Source organism: Pygocentrus nattereri, chromosome 1, assembly GCF_015220715.1.
Source record: "Pygocentrus nattereri isolate fPygNat1 chromosome 1, fPygNat1.pri, whole genome shotgun sequence".
Classification (NCBI taxonomy): Eukaryota; Metazoa; Chordata; class Actinopteri; order Characiformes; family Serrasalmidae; genus Pygocentrus; species Pygocentrus nattereri.
In genome coordinates this window covers 35577101-35596097 of record NC_051211.1, presented here as the reverse complement: position 1 = coordinate 35596097, position 18997 = coordinate 35577101, and positions in this window count along the sequence as shown.

Genomic DNA, 18997 nt, shown 5'->3' with positions numbered 1-18997 from the left:
AGGAACCAAAACGGACACAGGCACAGAAATAGAAGAAAAGAAAAAGACAGACACCGCGACAGAAACGGAAGGAGAGACAGGAATGGCAACCACAACAGGAACAGACACAGACACAACAGAAGGGAACAAGACAACACCAAGGACCGAGGAGGGCAAAAACACAGGAAAAGGCAAAACAGGGGACACAGCAGACACAGGCAGAACAGAAGGCTCAAAGGGAGCAGCAGACACAGGCGAGCTGTGATATCCTCAGAGGCAGGTGGACCTGCAGCAACAAGGCTTGCTCCGGGATGCAGCCACGAGATCAGGAACTTGGGCGGCAGACTGCTACAACAACCTGGAGGAGCACACAGAAACAGGACCCTCTTGGCCACTCCCAAGGCTCACTTGAGGTATAGGAAGCTCGCAGAGGTGCTTGAGAATGAGCCGAGTACCATAGTAAGGGCTATCTGAATGTTCCTTTAGTCTGACCACATCTTGAGCTGCAGGTCGCTCCTACCTGCAGCATTGCTCAAGATGGGCAGACCAAAGTCACTTACCTGAGCTCTCGTCATCCTAATAGAAGACAGGATGGTCCTTCACCTTCTTACGGGACTGACAAGACGCTCGTGTCCCCTCAGCGCCAGAGGATTTGCTTTCTCTGGCTTGGCAGCGTTAGCACATGGGTAACTCAGGCTGTGTAGAAACAGCCACAATGGAACAGCCAAAAACTAGAATCTTGCTTTCTCGATGCATCCTTGATAGGTTGGTCTTTCTGTAACGAGGAGTGATGACGCGCACGCACGTGCTGAGAAAATCCAGGGCTGTGGTCAGAATAGTCCAAGGTCAACAAGCCAAGACGAAGAGACCGGTGGGCAGACATAACGCAAAGAACATACAACAGAGGCTAGCAGAGAAACAATACATCAAACATACAAAACAATCAGCACATATCAACCAAAGACCAACGACAACAAGGCGCAAACACAGGGCTTAAATACACGAGGGCTAACTAGGGATAACAGGACACAGGCTGAAACACAGGTGGCAATCAGGGGCGGAGTCAGAAAACAAGGAGGCAGGACTGGGAATCAAAACAAAGAAAGTACATGGACATATAACAGAGGCACATGGACATGACTGGGAGGGGCCATTAGGACATCCACAGTCAATAGTCAGTGATTTTATAACACAGCGGAAGCAACTGGGAACGGCAGCAACTCATCCATGAAGTTGTAGGCCACGTAAAATGACTGGGCAGGATCAGTGGATGCTGAGACGCATAGTGCGCAGAGGTTGCCAACTTTCTGTAGAGTCAAATGGCTACAGACCTCCAAACTTCATGTGGCCTTCAGATTAGCTCAAGAACAGTGCAAACCTTCATGGAATGGGTTTCCATGGCCAAGCAGCTGCAAAGCCTTATATCACCAAGCACAATGCAAAGCGTTGAATGCAGTGGTGTTAAGCACTGCCACTGGAGATGTGTTCTCTGGAGTGATGAAACACACTTCTTCGTCTGGCAATCTGATGGATTAGTCTGGGTTTGACGATTGCCAGGAGAACGGTACTTGTCTGACTGCATTGTGCCAAGTGAAAAGTTTGGTGGAGGGGGGATTATGGTGTGAGGTTGTTTTTCAGCAGATGGGCTCAGTCCCTTAGTTCCAGTTAAAGGAACTTTTAATGCTTCATCAAACCAAGAGATTTTAGACAATTTCCTGCTTCCAACTTTGTGGGAACAGTTTGGGGATGGCCCCTTCCTGTTCCAACATGACTGCACACCAGTGCACAAAGCAAAGTCCATAAAGACATGGATGAGTGAGTTTGGTATGGAAGAATTCCTAAAACAGACATTTTGCACTATTAATCTTCATCTCACCAGAAATACACAGAGAAGCAGTTCATACACTTCTGTTTATTATTTAATATAGTTCCACTGTATATAAACAAATTTTTTTGACATTGTACATGCAAGTTTTCAGACACCAAAATTAATCACATTAGTACTTTTAGTACCAAAATCTCTCTGTATATAGTGGAATTCATTATTTCACAGATTTTCACAAAAGCCACTGGACCACTGGCAGCAAAACAGCCCCAAAGCCTCAATGACCCAACGTCATATTTGACAGTGGGTTGATGGATGTTGATAGATGACAAAGGGATTTTACATGTGTAGTACTTTATATTAAAATCCCAGGGAAACAGGAAATGGTTATAGACAACAGACTTCCTAGTAACAAGGAGCAATTAAAAAAGGATTTTTGCACAAAGGATGCACATTTATTTGGTCTAATTTACATTATTCTTTAGCCAACAGTTCTTCTCCAGATATATATTTCTAATTAATACTGTATTCTTGAAATAAAGCAACATTCATGTGGGAATGATTTCTATTAGATAAACATTAAGCAATTTCTCTAAACATCTGAGGAACACATTGATCATTATTAATATTCTTTTTGCCTAGTTTCTTGAGGTGTGCCGGTAATTTTGGAGTTGACTATATATCTATGGTCCTACGGCACCTGTCTTTTTCCTTCTGCTCCAACACACCTGATTCAGCTAATCTGTTAATTAGCAAGCCCTTCATGAGCTGAGTCAGGCGTGTTCGATCAGGGAAAACAGGCATGTGTGTGGAGTTTCCAGGACTGGGGTGGAGAACTGCTGATGTGAAGCATTTTTATTACCTTAAAACATGCTGCCAAAGTCTTAAGGCATTTTTAAGGTGATTTTTTTAAATTACATCTTCTGGATCATCATACAAAGGTCATACTGGGGTCCTAGAGAGATCATAACAGCAGCACAACCTTGAAACTCCATGAAGGTTGTCAACCAATGGAAGAACAGCCAGGCTCTTTCATCAGCCTCCATATGGTCATCGCTACAGACTAATATCCAAAAGTGGCCTAATCATCCATGCAGCCAAATTTCATTTATACCGCAAGTAGGGCCAAAAATGCTTTTTGCAGTAGTGCTGCAAACCAGAATAGCTGGAAGTTGCCGAGCACAGCTAAGCAATTATTGTCCAGCTTGATGTTACAATGTGCTTTCCACGCTTGTAATGTTCAAACATAACACGTTTAAAAAGGTATTGAATGTCACCTTTAGTATGCCAGGCATAAGCCAGTTTTTTTTTTTTTTTTTGAAAGGCTATATTTTACTTTTGCCAAGCAGTGGCTGCAAAGCTTGTCATCCATCTTCACCTGTTTACCATTTTCAGTGCTTCTTTGACCGACAATATGCATGAACATTCTATAATCTCCAGTGAGGAAATACAGCCAAAGGCTTTGGTTGCTATTATTTCTAATGCAGAGAGTTTTCACACTTCTCAGACAAATTGTTCCTTAAGAAATATTATGCCATTTGTGGCAAGTATCCCTGTAGCTTTGTACATGTTCAGATTTGCATGTGTATTTGACCAATTTTCAGCCTAGAGCGCACCAGTATAAGTACAAGCATTTACTCACTGATTTTGCATAGTAGTGAATGTCATTAATGCATACCACTTTATCCAACGACTGATCTAAAAATCTGCATATGTAGATAACCTTCTAGATTATGGTTTCCTTTGGGCATGTTTTCACTGTAACAGGCTTTAGATAGATTCACAGCTTTATAATTCTCCACTGAGCTCCATAAAGAGCCCTTTGTTGCTTCTATAACCACAACATGGACTTTTATTTTGTAGGCAGGTATGCAAAGGTTCATCATAGGATTTAAATAAGACTTGGTTTGTTCACTCATGTTGTTTGAGCAAATCTTGTAAAGATCAAGCCTGTTGTGTGCTGTTGATAGAATTACAGTTATAGATTTACAGATGGAATTACATGTTGATACAATTACAGTGCTGTGAAAAAGTATTTGCTTTCCTCCATGATTTCCTCACACTAAATAGTTTCAGATCTTCATACAAACGGTATTATAAGACAAGGAGATCAATGGGGAAACACAATCCTGGTCCTAGACATCTCCCTGGAGTTCAGAACCAACGCACCTCGCTTTAATACTCAGATTCCTTTGAAAACCTACACTGGATTGGAGTTGTAGCTCATCTAAACATGGATCTCCAGTACCAGGACTGGGCACACTTGCCTAAAGAATAGTCCCTTGGCAGGCAAAAAAGAAGACCTTGAGAACCCAGCATCTAATGCATGTTCCGAATGTCATCTTTGTTTCCTCTTTATCTCACACTGTAAGAAATTAATTTGTTCTTCGCTGAAGTGTGGTCACACGTCCATATGCTCTAAGAAGTCTTTCTACATCTTATAAATCAGTACAGGATTTATGAGCTGAGGACTTAAGCTGATCTCAGAGTAAATTGTAATGCTTCCTTCTCAGGTTTGCTTTTCATGTTTTGGTCTTTCAATTCATTTTCAGTCCTTTCGTTTCTCCTGGACTGCTTTGGCATTCCACATCGGGTTTGTTTCAGTTGAACACCTTTTAGTTGAGGCAAGAGTGATGCATGCAGCATACTGCTGGTCTGCTGGAGTCCAGTTTTGCGTGTTTTAGTCTTTCAGCAGTGCATGAGTCATGGTCAAAAGAGTCCATGTTGCATCAGTGTAACATCCCGAGGCCTTAGTGAGGGAGAGTAAGAATTTCCTCATGAAATGGTAAAATGCACATAGTCTTTGTTTTCAGTGTGGACTTCAGCTTTCAGACTTTGTCTAGAAAACTGGATTATTTAAAACCTTACTCTGGGTTTGGATGTGGCTATCTGTTCTTCACAATTCTAAGGAGGTAAAACTGCAGTCATGCAATTTGGAGATGCTAAACTGGCATGAGTGTGTGTAAGAATGTGTATGTCTGTGTCTTCCCTGTGTCCGACAGGTAACCTGTCCAGGGTGTTTTCTGCCTTCTGCCCACTAATCACCGAGATATGCTCCAGTAAGCTCTGCAACCCAGAAGGATAAGATGTTTAGAAGTGTGTGTGTGTTCCTTTAGCCTCATTAAATTAAGCAAAAAGTTACATCTTAAACCCTAAGGGCCAGTATGGGAAATTAACCTGAGTTCCTTATGCACAGAACTACATAACTTACATATCTGCTTGAATGTAGGTAGCAGGTACACTTAACATACACACAGAATTAAACAAATAGTGAACCTGCCATTTTAGCAGATAAGCTATTTAGTCCCATGTAAGTATGTGCATTTTACTCCTTGGACAGCCCCATCACACAAACTGTATGTCTTTTATGAAAATGTTTTGGAAAAGTAAAGTAGAGGGTGAAAAGATTTTTCATTGCAAAATAAACTGTTTTTTATAAGATGTTCAGTGCATACACATGTTAGAAACTTGGGAAATATGGATGTTGACCAATTTTGATGAATTTAGAGGTTTAAATTATTTCTAAACTCTAAATGGTGCATCCAGGTCGTTAATTTCATCTTTATTTATCAAGCTGGTTAGCTAACTGATCTTAACACTTTTCTGTAATGTTATTTCTCATAAAGCATCATATTGTCTTGATTTTTTTAGCAAGGATAACTCATAACGTTTACTTTACCTTAGAGGCACCACAAAACTGCCTTTTAATAGTTTTACCACTGATCTGAGAGAATGGTCCCTCACATGTAATAATGAGCTTCAGGAATGAAATAACAAAAATCATCATATTTACAGATGATCAGGATAGCATGTGGCAGCTTCCTCAGCAACATCTTTCCACAATTTCTAAGCCTCAAAACTCAGATAATCTGACCAATTTACTGCCTGCACCACTCTCACTGCAGATTTGTTTCAAAGAGTCCCTGACAAAGGAAGGAAAGCTCAGATACTGTTGTGAGAAGCATGTCAGTCATAATTTTGTAGATGGTGTAGTGTGAGCACATTTTCTTGCTTCTCTTGTTTGTTGGGGCAGTCGTGGGCTGGAGGTTAGGGATCCAGCCTTGTGACCGGAAGGTCACCGGTTCAATCCCCAGAGCTGACAGCGCATGACTGAGGTGTCCTTGAGCAAGACACCTAACCCCCAACTGCTCCCCGGATGCTGCGGATTGGGCTGCCCACTGCTCTGGGCAAGTGTGCTCACTGCCCCCTTGTGTGTGTGCTCACTAGTGTGTATGTGGTGTTTCACTTCACAGATGGGTTAAATGCGGAGGTGAAATTTCCCCGTTGTGGGACTAATAAGGGTCTCTTAATCTTAATCTTTTATGTCTGCCTCTGTCAGGTGTGCCTGTTTTCTGCCAACAGTCATGTGAGGAGGACCTATGGCTCGTGTGACTGGGGGAACTAGCCTAATCCTTAGACTCCATTCAAGACAGCTGAATTAGAGAGGATTACTGCCACATGTGTGCTGTGTTTTAGCTTGTTTTTGTCTTTAATCTCTTGTGTTAAGAATTTGCTTTTGTTTTAGTGATGGCAAAAAGGAAGCTTCCTAAAGTAGTGAAGTTTTCCTTCAAATTGTATTGAAAAAGGGTTCATTTCACAAAGCTTTAAAAACTAGTGCACATTAATGACACCTGGTGGTTAAAAACATGAGCAGCAAAAAGTACTCTGCCCAATGTACTCTACTAAACTGTCATCACATTGTGATTTAAAAGTTTTATTATTAATTCCTAAAGCACTAAAACAATTAGTATCATATATATATGACGCAGGTGTGTTACATGTCACCCTAGAGGCAATATTTACAGCTGGTATTTATCGTAAATCCCATGACAAACTTATGTATAACCTTATTCACATGTAACTTTGCCCTATAAATTCTTTCATAGTCAGTGTATGGTCTTCATGTATGAAAGCCAAAGTAAGATATGAATGTTTAATGCATGAAAACCTGCACCAGTTCATTTCTGTTGCATTAGTTTTCAGAGCAGGTATGTGTGTTCTTGGAAAGTGAATCAAGCATCGATAGACTGTTTCAAAGTGAGGTGGTTTTTTGACATGTGCGCCTAAACTTCAGCACCAGGGATAACATCACTAACTTTACCAGTACTTCGTTAAACTCAGTTTACAAAAGACCGTCTCTTGTGTAAGTGGAGTACTTCTGTTTTGGTTTTGCACCACCTGGGGTTTTACAAACAGGTACGAGGGGCACATCCACACAGAGGATTCTGCTCTGTCTACTTACTTAAGTCAGAAGACGAGCACCTTGTATTTTTGATTATGGGGAATGTAGAGTAGTTGGATTTTGTTTCATTTTGTTTTTTGTTGTTATACACTTATATGCATATGTTTCGTTTTGTTCTTTTCTTTGGTGAAAATTTGAATTTTGAGATATCACTAGATATCATTGCAGAGTGTTTTTATGCGTTTTTTAATGGCTTCAGAAGATTTGACTATATATCTTTTCTTCACCAATTCAACAATACAGTATTAATGCCAAGTTATAGATCCCACAAAATGTGAGGTAACTGTGGTCACTTGTGAGCAGTGAGAAATAAGTCAAAACTTACATTAATTGAATAATCAGACCCAACTGTATCAGAAGTAAGAAAGAAACTGAAGTGGAAAAAACAAATGGAACTATTATACTGATAAAAAAAATGGAAAAGTTTTTATTCGGAAGGTGTATCTAAAAATATGCATCTAAAAAATGACAAATTTACATGAGAAGGCAAACCGTTTATTACTTTGAATGTAAGCTAATGGAAAGAGATTTTATTTCAAGCAATGTGGGAGCATTTCTATTGGGCTATTCATCTTTAATTTTGAAGCTTTGTGAAATGTGGCTGCTGTGCTGACATGTTTGAAAAATAAATAAACTGAAAAATTGAGATATTTGCTTTTTTTGTTTGTTTGTTTGTGACAACATCTAAACCAAAAGTCAAATCATGGAAAACAAAGCAATTGATAGGATTATTGACAGCACATGAGCCACTGTGTTACCCACACTGTTTAATGTTTTCATAACCTGGTTACCTTAACATTGAGTTCACTGAAGCTCTAATAGCAAGTTAACCGAACAACAATTCTGTTAACTTATTATTTGAAGTTCTATGAACTCAAAATTTAAGGTTACTTACTTTTTTGGAATGAACTTACTTTTACAGGTTACTTGCTTTTTTCCCATGTTTCTTAAACCCATCTTAAACCCTTTAAACATTTTATAAAGTTACTATCACAGTCGTATGTTTTTATTTTTGTGGCTGCAGACTTCTCAAGTGCATGCTAAATGGCTATGGTCATGTGACTAACTAAACCACTGACATAAAATGCTCATATGAAATCAACAGAATCTCTAATTTAATTCTGTGTTAATTTTCTAACAGTTAGTAGAAAACACATCAACAACTGCTTTAGAGCTTTACATGGAACTTTGGGATTTAAGGAGTTAATTTCCTGCAGTATCACAGTACATGTATCAAGAGAATTGTTGAAAACGGACTTGCTGTTATGTTTGATTTAAAGAATATATTTCCACCACTGCTGCATCACTTATACTAGCAATATTGGCATTGAGCCAGAGCCGTTTCAACCAATTTGATGTTTGATCCTTACCAGAACATAAAAAGGTCTTTCAAATCATTTAAATGGTGGTGTAATGCATATTGCTGTGATGGCCATTATCAGATGGTTACTGTCATTTAGTGATGAATTGTTGCCTACAGTAATTTTTAATGATTGATACTAGAGGTATCTGCAAAAATACTGTTCAAGCACTTTTCCATATCAGATCCTGGTTCAGTCTATCCTCTCAGATTCAGATTTTCATCATTTCTGATCTCTGGTGGAATGATCTGCTTCACCAGGGTTGGTCTGAAATATGAAAAACTCTGTACTCCTGGGGTTGGGGTATGGAGCTTCTTAGTGTGGGCGCTGATGGTGTCAGCTGTGTGACATTACCTCCTAATGAGGACTCGCATCACTCCGGAATTCACCTCTCACTTTCTCTTAATGAGAACCCCCAGTGTCTTCTCTCTGTCCTTCGTCACTTCAAAAGCGAGCTGACACGACTCCTGATCACAGCCTAGTCATATCTACATTGATTCAGAAGCTTCTGGAAGAAGCGGCCATTTTAACAAAGGACCCTCCTCTCTGCTGTCCTCCTGAGGAGCAGTCGGAGAGTCCCAAGGTTGCATAACACTCTCATTTGTGCCTCTCTTTTTGATCTCCAGCACTTTGTCCCAGCTCGTGGATTTCAGCAGCCTAACATCAGGCCTCTGCAACAGGAGCAGTTGGAAGTGTGAGTGCTAAAGCCAAAAAGTGAGCCGTCACTAACGCTCCACTTGATTCATTTCCACTTTTGAAGGTGAAAGGCCTCAGGGTACCTTTTCCCTTTCTCTTGATCAAAGCAAAGATGCTCAATCAGAAGCGAATATCCATGCTAATCTGTAACGCACTGAAGCATTTACCCATGCCAGAGTTTCCCCAAGCCTAGTTTAAAGTGCCTGGGTTGCCGGAAAGGGGGAGTACAACCTAGAAAACAATATATTTAAGTAGAATACCTTCAGTTCAATGTGAGTTCACAGCACACAATGTCCTTGGATATTCAAAACTAGTCCTAAAAAATGAGCAAAACAAAACAACTCCATAAAACTAGTCCCACAGATTAGCAACGCAACACAGTATTTGCCCTACAAATTAGCAAAACAACAGTCCACAAATTAGCCTCACAAAATGATCCCTACAAAATTAACCACAAAACTACAGCTAGAAGTTTAAGATCTCAATGTGTGGAAGACCACATTACTTAAACTAGAAAAGATCATTTCCAAAAGAATTGCTAAAACAAACATTTTGTTGCCATTGAAGTTAGCATCAGTGCCACTATGACAAGGGAGTTAGCAGGTAGCCACTGGTGGAGTAGCCACCCAACATTGGAGCTACAAGGGGATATTTCACACACTGGTCCTCAGTGTATTCAAAAACACACCCAGAGATGCGTTGCAAATAATATACAGGCAAGAAGCATTAGGTGATGCGAATAAAACAGTGAGTAATGTCCACAAATTAGTTGTGCAAAATTACCTAAACAAAATTGTCCACAAAACTACTCCTAAAAATGAGACGAAACAAAACTGTTCACAAATCAGCCCCACTAAACTACTCCTAAAAATGAGATAAAACAAAACTGTTCACAAATCAGCCCCACTAAACTACTCCTAAAAATGAGACGAAACAAAACTGTTCACAAATCAGCCCCACTAAACTACTCCTAAAAATGAGATAAAACAAAACTGTTCACAAATCAGCCCCACAAAACTACTCCTAAAAATGAGACGAAACAAAACTGTTCACAAATCAGCCCCACTAAACTACTCCTAAAAATGAGACGAAACAAAACTGTTCACAAATCAGCCCCACTAAACTACTCCTAAAAATGAGACGAAACAAAACTGTTCACAAATTAGCACTCATAACAGCACAACACACTAACACACCACCAACACATCAGTGTTATTACAGTGCTGAGTGTTACTACAGTGCTGAGAATGATCCACCACCCAAATAGTACCTGCCCTGTGGGGGTCCTGAGCACTGAAGAACAGGGTAAAAGGGGGCTAACAAAGTATCAGAGATACATATGGACTACAGTCTGTAACTGTAGAACTACAAAGTTCACCTGTATAGTAAAAGGAGCTGATAAAATGGACAATGAGTGTAGAAACAAGGAGGTGCTCATGATGTTATGTCTCATTGGTGTAGTCTACATATTAGCCCCACAGATTGTTCAGGGCTGGTAATTAAGCATTGCTGAAGAAATGACTTGCCAACATGGAAATCAGCATGGATATGATATGTTTATATATATGCAATAACATACATGCATAAAGCCACTACGGTGAGTCATTAGTCATTAACATGACCCTCATCTTAAAATACCTTCCCACTTCACTGATAAACTGCCAGACCACAGAGGACTGCTTGTGCTTGTGTTCTATCAGGTCCCACTTCCTTTTCACATGCAAATTCACTCCTGGCCTTTTCTGGGAGCGCCTGAGAAAAATTAGTCATCACAGCTCATCACATGTCTCTGTCCTACAGAGCGCCACACAGGCCACTGATGAATGTATGAGACATTCTACAGATTATTTTACAGTGAGATCGATTTCCAGTGTCTCTTTTCACAGGCACAAAATCTAGTTAATTATAGTTGCTAATTGTCTAGTTTTGCATATAATGTGTACAGTTATAGCATAGAGTCATAGCATTTCATGATGAATGGACCAACATAAATGCTCCAAAGTAGCTAGAAATAAAATATTTTTGCATTAACTTACATTAGAAGTAAAGAACGTTTATGCCTTCTCCTGAAAATCTGTCTTTTTGGAGATAATTGTTTTTTGTTGGACGACAACGGTACACAAAAGTTTAAACCTCAGTCAAGCCACAATTTTTCGTTGATTTTCTAAATGAAAATAAGGTGAAACATTCTCAACAGACAACATGCTAAAATATGGCATATTCTGCACATTTTAGTGCACAATTTCTACCAATTTTCTGAATTTATGATTGGGAAAAGAAAATACGCACAGAAACAGAACTTCTGCACTTTTGCACAACATTTTAAATTTAGCAATAACAACGTATTATTTTAACTACTTTCACTCATAAAATCAATAAAACATGTCATATGACCCTTTATATAATTTTGGATTGTTTAAGTGGTCAATGTGTCCTTTAGTGGCAAGAATATTAGTTTGTTTTATATTTTATAAACTTATCTTTTAATCATAATGATTATGCACTTGTGTCACATTCTATTCCGTTAACAGGACCGTGACAGTTATTACACTGCTGGATCCCAATCAAGTTTATCATAATTATTTTCCACAGGTTTTAGCTTTCATATCTTTACATCGCAATAAACAACGTGAAATGAGTGCATTTTCATCAGTTGAGTTGAGGAAAATGCATGTAAACAAAAGAAAGCAGAAAACGCATTTATCAAGAAAGTCATGGGAAGTGACTAGAACTGACAATAGCAACTAGCTGTTTGATGAGTTCTTGTTTGTCATGTGACTTAGTGTTTTTTTCTTCCTTTAAAAGGGTAAATACATTGAGAACATTGGATACATTGTGTTTAATTATTCTAGTCTGCAATGTAAACTTTGGGGACTTGGCGACCTCTTTGGTGGAAATGTGTAAACGTGTGGAAGCACATTTTGAAACAGGCCCCTTCCCTGAGTGGATGAATCTGATGGCTGTAAGAGCTTTGAAAGAGCATTCAATAAGAACTCATTCAAAACTGAAGGACGTGTCTTTCGCAGAAGTGAATTATCTACTATTGTCATCAAATCTTCACCAGTATTATATTCTACTGTTGTAACCTAAACATTTCTGTTTGAGCGTTTGATATTAATATGGAAAGACATAAGATGTGGTCCAAAAAAACTCCCACGAAATCTGACTCCTGAATCAGGAATGCTATTTCTTTCAATTCTATCAAACATTCTTACATAGTGCAGCTTTAAATAGGCTAGTAATATAATATTTTCACAATCAAAGGTTACATGTACCCATTATTTTAATTAACATGGTTTCACATATATTTCTTTAATATTTTTTGTATATATTCATCAACAAAAAGTCCTCTATAGATGTAATGCCCCATCTCTCTTTACAGCTAGTAGATTTGATTGATGTTCTTCTTTTCTAACGTGCCCCTGGGGGTTTGGAGGGGTGAAACCGCACCTCCATCTTGGGGGCAGTGGATTTCTCTTAAAGCCACCTCTGCCGTTTCCATAGTGACAGTTTGGCAAATGGCAGTGTTCTCATATGCTGTGTTATATGATGAAAGAAAAGGAAACAATGAAGAAAGAAAGAAAAGAGATTAGATAAGGAGTGCGAGGAACTAATGAGTAAGCTAGCAAGCATCACAATACCTTTTATCCATCTGAATAGGTATAAAAATGAAATGGAGTTGCTGTCTCTGTCTGTGCGTTTTAAGCCTCTTCAAAATGTTTTCTGTTTGATAGAACGAGAGGAAATTACCTGCACTGTGCATTCAGATTCTGATTAGCAGGAGCATGGCCTAAGAAGTCAAACAGGAACTAAATATGAAAATTAACCAAGAAGTAACAGCATGTGATAGTTTCAGAGGCCTAGAGAAGGCCCATGGAGATCAGTACTGATTTTAAGAGTGGTCTGATGCCAAAGTCAGCCCTGAACGTTTGTCTAGACCCACCCACTTCTACCACAGTGACCCAAAAAGTTACAAAAGAATTTATTTCATTTCAGTTTTTCATAATAACACTTTTGTTACAAAATACAACAAACTACGGCTTCTCTAAGAATACTGACAGGCTGCATGTCCAGCAAGCTCCAATATGTAGCGTTTAAGTTCGCGCTGCTCTATTAAACTCAGTGTGGGAAAGTGCATGTTCACCACTGTAAGCTTTGTGCTAACACGGCATTGCCAATCCCATAGAGGCTAAATCCCATAGCCATCTTAAATTAGCATTACTGCAGCTGTGGTAATCAGATATATACAAAGAAAAAGGACACGTACATAGTCAAAGTTTCTACATTAAAGTCTGCTACATAATGCCATGTATGATAAAAACAAAGTTCATAAACTCACTTAAATACCCCTTACTTTTGCGTTGGTGCAGGTTGTGCTAGGTAAGCTAGCATGCTTTAGTTGTCAAGATAATGCTTAATTTTGACCAAGTTTATCACTAGTTAAGTATGAGCTTGATGCATTTAGTCTGGGTTGCGGATGCCAGGAGAACACTACCTAGTGGAAAGCATAGCGCCAAACAAAATTTGGTGGATACGCACAGCAAAAAATGGTATCTTTATCCTAATTTTAAATTATCCTAAATCTAGTCAAATCTAATATTTTTTCATCATTTTGAGATTCCCATAGTGTTATTATAAGATTATTAAACTTTGAAACATTAAACAAAAAAAGTCTAAACATTTGTACTTGAGTTATTTTAGTAATTCAAATTATCTCCCTATATTGGCAGGTAGTTTTGCTTGTTGCAAGAAATGTGCTTGAAACCAGCCAAATTATGTTCCAATACAGTGAGATTAGACACTTAGTAGATTCACTAAAAACAAGTAATAAGTGAATGTAAATAAGTTAAATAATCTTATGAGGAATTTACTGAATCCAAGATAACTTCGCTTGCCACGACCCAGTGAGGGATAGTGGTCTGGGGCTGTTTTGCATATATATATATATATATATATATATATATATATATATATATATATATATGCAGATATATCCTACTTTCCTTGTATTAACAGTTTGAGGAAGGCACTTTCCTATTCCCTGTGCACAAAGTGAGGTGTCCATAAAGGTATGATTTAATGAGTTTGGTGTGGAGGAACTCCAGTGGTCTGCACAGAGCGCTGACCTCGACCCCAATGAATACCTTTTAGATGAGCATGAATGCTGATTGCAAGTCAGACCTTCTCGTTCAACATCACAAATGCTCTTTTGACTAAATGGACACAAATTCCCTACTCCAAAGTGTTGTGGAAAGCTTCTCTGAGGCTATTATAAAAGCAAAGGGGCACCAACTTCATAATGATGTCAGTGGTTTCGGAGTAAGATGCACCTACAAGTGTATATAGGTGTGATGGCCAGGTGTCCACATACTTTTGGCCACATATTGTCATCACATGGTAAGTCTTTCCTATGAGTTTTCAGCTTCATGTATTACATTTATGGAGGCATTAATAAAGTAGCAAACTAACATGAGGTTGTTCCCTTCTATTATTTGCCAATAGTTCTCTCTCCATCATGTGGTGAGATGGAGAATTGCCTTTCTGCAGCAGAGCTTAAGAGTCTATACTATGAATATAATTGAATTTTTTTTGAGCATTTAGTGAGTATGTACCATTTAGTGAGTATGTGTTATTTCATTTTAAATAAATAAAATGTTGCTACAAATGTGCAATTTCCACACTTTTTCCACATTGAAAAAAGTGCTGTATTGAATGCATTTCATGCTAATGTGTACATCATTTCCACGTTAATAAAATCAGCACAGTTTATTTTTCAGTTTACTTACTTTTGGCAGGAATTGTGTTGATGGAATATTCAGTCTTCAGAAGCTACCTTGTATTGTACAGTGCAAATGTCAAGCAGTGTTTTCATCTGTGTGTGAACACATGTTTCTGATGAACTGGATGTTTTGCATATTTTTTGCACATGTAAATGTATTATATGTACACACAGAATTAGAAGTGATTTAAAAGGAAGATAATTGTGATAATTCCTAAAGCGAGAACAGAAAGGCTCCTAGCTGCAAAGAACGTTTGCAAACTGTGACATCTGCAAAAAGGCATGTTACTAAGTATTTTTTTATTGTTGAATTTAATCATACGTAATGTAATTTTTTTTCAATAGTTTGCTGTAGAGGTTGTATTTACTTGTTCCAAAATCAACAATAGTCAACTATACACATTAACTTGGAAACAAGAGAGAAACAAAAAAAGACAGAACTACAGACACTACTGAACTAGCAACAGACAGATGAGAGCAAAAACATACTACGCAGGCCAACAATTGAATATGCACAAATCATAAAACAAACACAGGACTCATTATATTAGATCTTGAGTTATGCTCCTTGCAGCACTGAGTCTTCTAATATGTTTATAAAGTGGGAGAACAGTTTAGTCATTTGTTTGTTTTATTGCCCTTCACTGTCATCAGACATCAAATTCTAAATTTGTTTATATTTACAAAATACAATTATGTTGGTCAGGGAAAGCACTGGAAATCTTTTCTTTTCCATTTTCTTACTTAAATAAAGATTCGATAAAATACTTGTTTTTATTGCATTTTACAAAATGTCCCAACTTTTCCAGAAGTGGGGTTAGTTTTTGTGGTAAATAAAAACTTTGATTATATCCACCTGTTTCCAGCCTTGTCTAGCTGAGGTCAATGTTTAATAAGGTCACCAATTTGTTAACACATTGCATTGTACGCCTCACTGTACATCTCTGAACAATTTTCAACCTCCCATATAGTCAGTATCAGATCTGCTAAACATCAGTGACATTTTTTCAGTGATTTTGTTCTCTTCTTTTCCATGAGTGCCAATTTATTTTTTATGTAATCAAGGTCATCTAATGCATTCTTAAATTGTATGCTATTTGTAAATTCAACAAAGAGTCCAACATTAATTTGCAAACTACAAATCAAAAGCATGAACCAAAATAGGAGGAAGTCGCTAATGTAAATCCTTTGGACTTCCTTTCTAAGCAGCCATTTGCTGTTGCCTGTGTGTGTTAAAAAGCTGGAAAAGTCTTAATGAAAAGTCTGGATGAAAAAGATGTCAGGCCTGTGGCTGTTGCCTTCATGAACCAATTGAACTCAACAAAGAACATCAAGAACATTAGTTTAGCAGCAGCTTAATCTTGTCAGTCTATGACAAGGGTTGGCAACATGCAGCTCTTTTACTGCCCTGTTGCAGCTTCACAGCACAATTAGATTTCTAGGTAAAACTAAAATAATCCTCCTTTGCAAAAAAAATAAAGCTTCGCTGATCATTCTAACAAAGTTTTAACACTAAATCATCTTAAACGCTGGAGTTAACTTAGCCTATATGTGCTAATTCACCAACCTTTAACCTTGAAGGCTGGCATGCAAGCTGCTGGTCACCATAACAGCGCAGACAACAATCCCACTTAGTTAGTAGCTAACAAAAGGGCAATGAGAAAGAGTTAAGACAAAAATCATTCAGTTAGAGATGAATAGACTTATTTGCATTTTCAAGCACTCAGCTGTGTTTTCGTTTATATTATACAATGCCATTTCCAAAAAAGTTGGTAGCTTGGGTGAAATGTAAATGAAAACAAAATTCAATGATGTGCAAAATCATTTAATATCATATCAATACCCTAGATATCATTGAAAATAGTACAAAGACAACATATGAAATGTTGAAACTGAAAAATTTTATTCTATTTTGAAAAATATTATGCCCATTTTGAATTTGAACCTCTTTTTTTAACAACACTCTGCAAGTGTTTGAGAACTGAAGAGACCAAATCCTGTAGTTTTTAAAGTGAAATGTCTTCCTGTTTTTGCTTAACATAAGATTTCAGCTGTCCAACAGTTCGGGGTCTCCTTTGTTGTATTTTTCATTTTATTTCAGTGGTCATAGGTCTGGATCTGCAGGCAGGCCAGTTTAGCACCCTAACTCTTTTAGTATGGAGCAATATTGTTGTATTATGTGAATGCCATTGGACATTGTTTCAGGAAGACAATCAAGGCCTTCCCTGAAAAAGACACCATCTGGATGGCAGCATGTGTTGTCAAAACATGTAGATATCATTCAGTATACCTTTACAGATGTGCATGTGCACTAATGCACCCCTATACCATACTGGCTTTTGAACTGTGCACTGATAATAAAGCTGAGAGATCTTTAGCCCAGAGGACACAGTGTCCATGATTTCCAAAAATAAATTAAAATGTTGATTTGTTGGACCACAGAACACTTTTCCACTTCCCCTCAGTCCATTTTAAATGAGCTTGGGCCCAGAGAAGGTGGTGGCATTTCTGGATCCTGTTTATGTATGCTTTTTTCTTTGCGTTTATGAGTTTTAATTAGCATTTGTGGATGCAGTGCAAATAACTTTTTCATCATCTACAGTACATAATGTTATTATGTACCATAGATGATGAAAAGCAAAAGTTCTTTGCTATTTTATGCTGAGAAACTTTATTCTTGAAGTGTTGCACTATTTGATCATGCCGTCTTTCACAGAGTGGTGAAGACATCCTCATCTTTATTTCTTTATTTCCACTCTGAGATGTTAATTTTATACCCATTCATGCTAATGACCTGTTTCCCATTAACCATCAAGTGTTTTTTTAAGCATTACACAATTTTACTAGCCATTTGTTGCCCGGTCCCATCTTTTTTGGAACATGTGGTTGGCATCAAATTCACAATTGGCAAATATATTTTAAAAACAATAACATTTATCTGTTTCAAAATTTCATATCTTGTCTTTGAAGCATTTCAATGAAATATAGGTTTAAATTATTTGCACATCATTGCATTTTGTTTTTATTTACATTTTTCATATATACAGCCAAGATGTTAAGATGACATAAAATTTTGTGGTTCCCAGGGTAGTTTAATTTTGTTGAAGGGACAAAATGGCTCTTACCATTTGGGTTGCCAATAGTTGGTACAGGGATGGGGTTTGTAAATTTGCAAGTTGTAAATCTGTCTTTGTTTGTCCATGCATGTTTTCATTGGTTGACGTGCCTTACATCAGTTGCAGCAAAATTTTAAATGGTTTATTTATTTATTTATTTATTTTAAACAGATGCACAATGCAGCTTCATTTCTCTACATAGAGATATATTTTCTAGTCCAAGAGAGCAAAGCAGTGTCCTAACCATCAAACGTGGAATGAGCTATCTTTTTGACACTGTATCAGCTGGACAACCTCTCCTGTAAGAAACCCACATCCACACCACTGGCCGTATTACTGCATGCAGACATTGCAGGTAATGAATCCTGCTTTGCAGTCACTGCAAATCATTTTTAATTGCTCGGCCTGGGTAGTGAATTGTTTTTTCTCCCTTTCTTTTTCCTTTTTCTATGGAATGGTGTGGGGGAGCGAGGCATAAAATGTTTGCTGAGATGATCTGCATGTCAGGTACATTTTGAATATGTTCTGGAAGAGCCTAATCAAGACTGCAGGGACTAATGCTTCTGACTAATGCTCTAGTCGATTATTGTACCCCAGTGTGTGTTTAATTTTAGTTTAGTTTAATTAAGCAATATAGCATTTAATTTTAAAACCCTGACCTGAAGTCCACAAAACAATATGGTAGAAGGTATATAGGCCTATAATTGTGGGATATTTAAAATATCTGATGCTTTTCAATTACAATAATCTTGCCTTAAACCTCAGTAAATCCAAGTCTCCATTAGGTATAAGGTAAACCTTCATTAATCCTGAGATGCAGTGACATCTAATGGCAGTTAAAATCGCAGGTTTGGTTTAAACTTTAAAGCAAGGTTTTATTAAGGTTCAAACTCAGATTACATTCGAAACCAAAGCAAAGCTAATGACAGTGCAATTGGGTCGCTCATTCTCTAGTTGTTAGCATACACTCTAACAGTGTTGGCTGTCATCACCAAATTT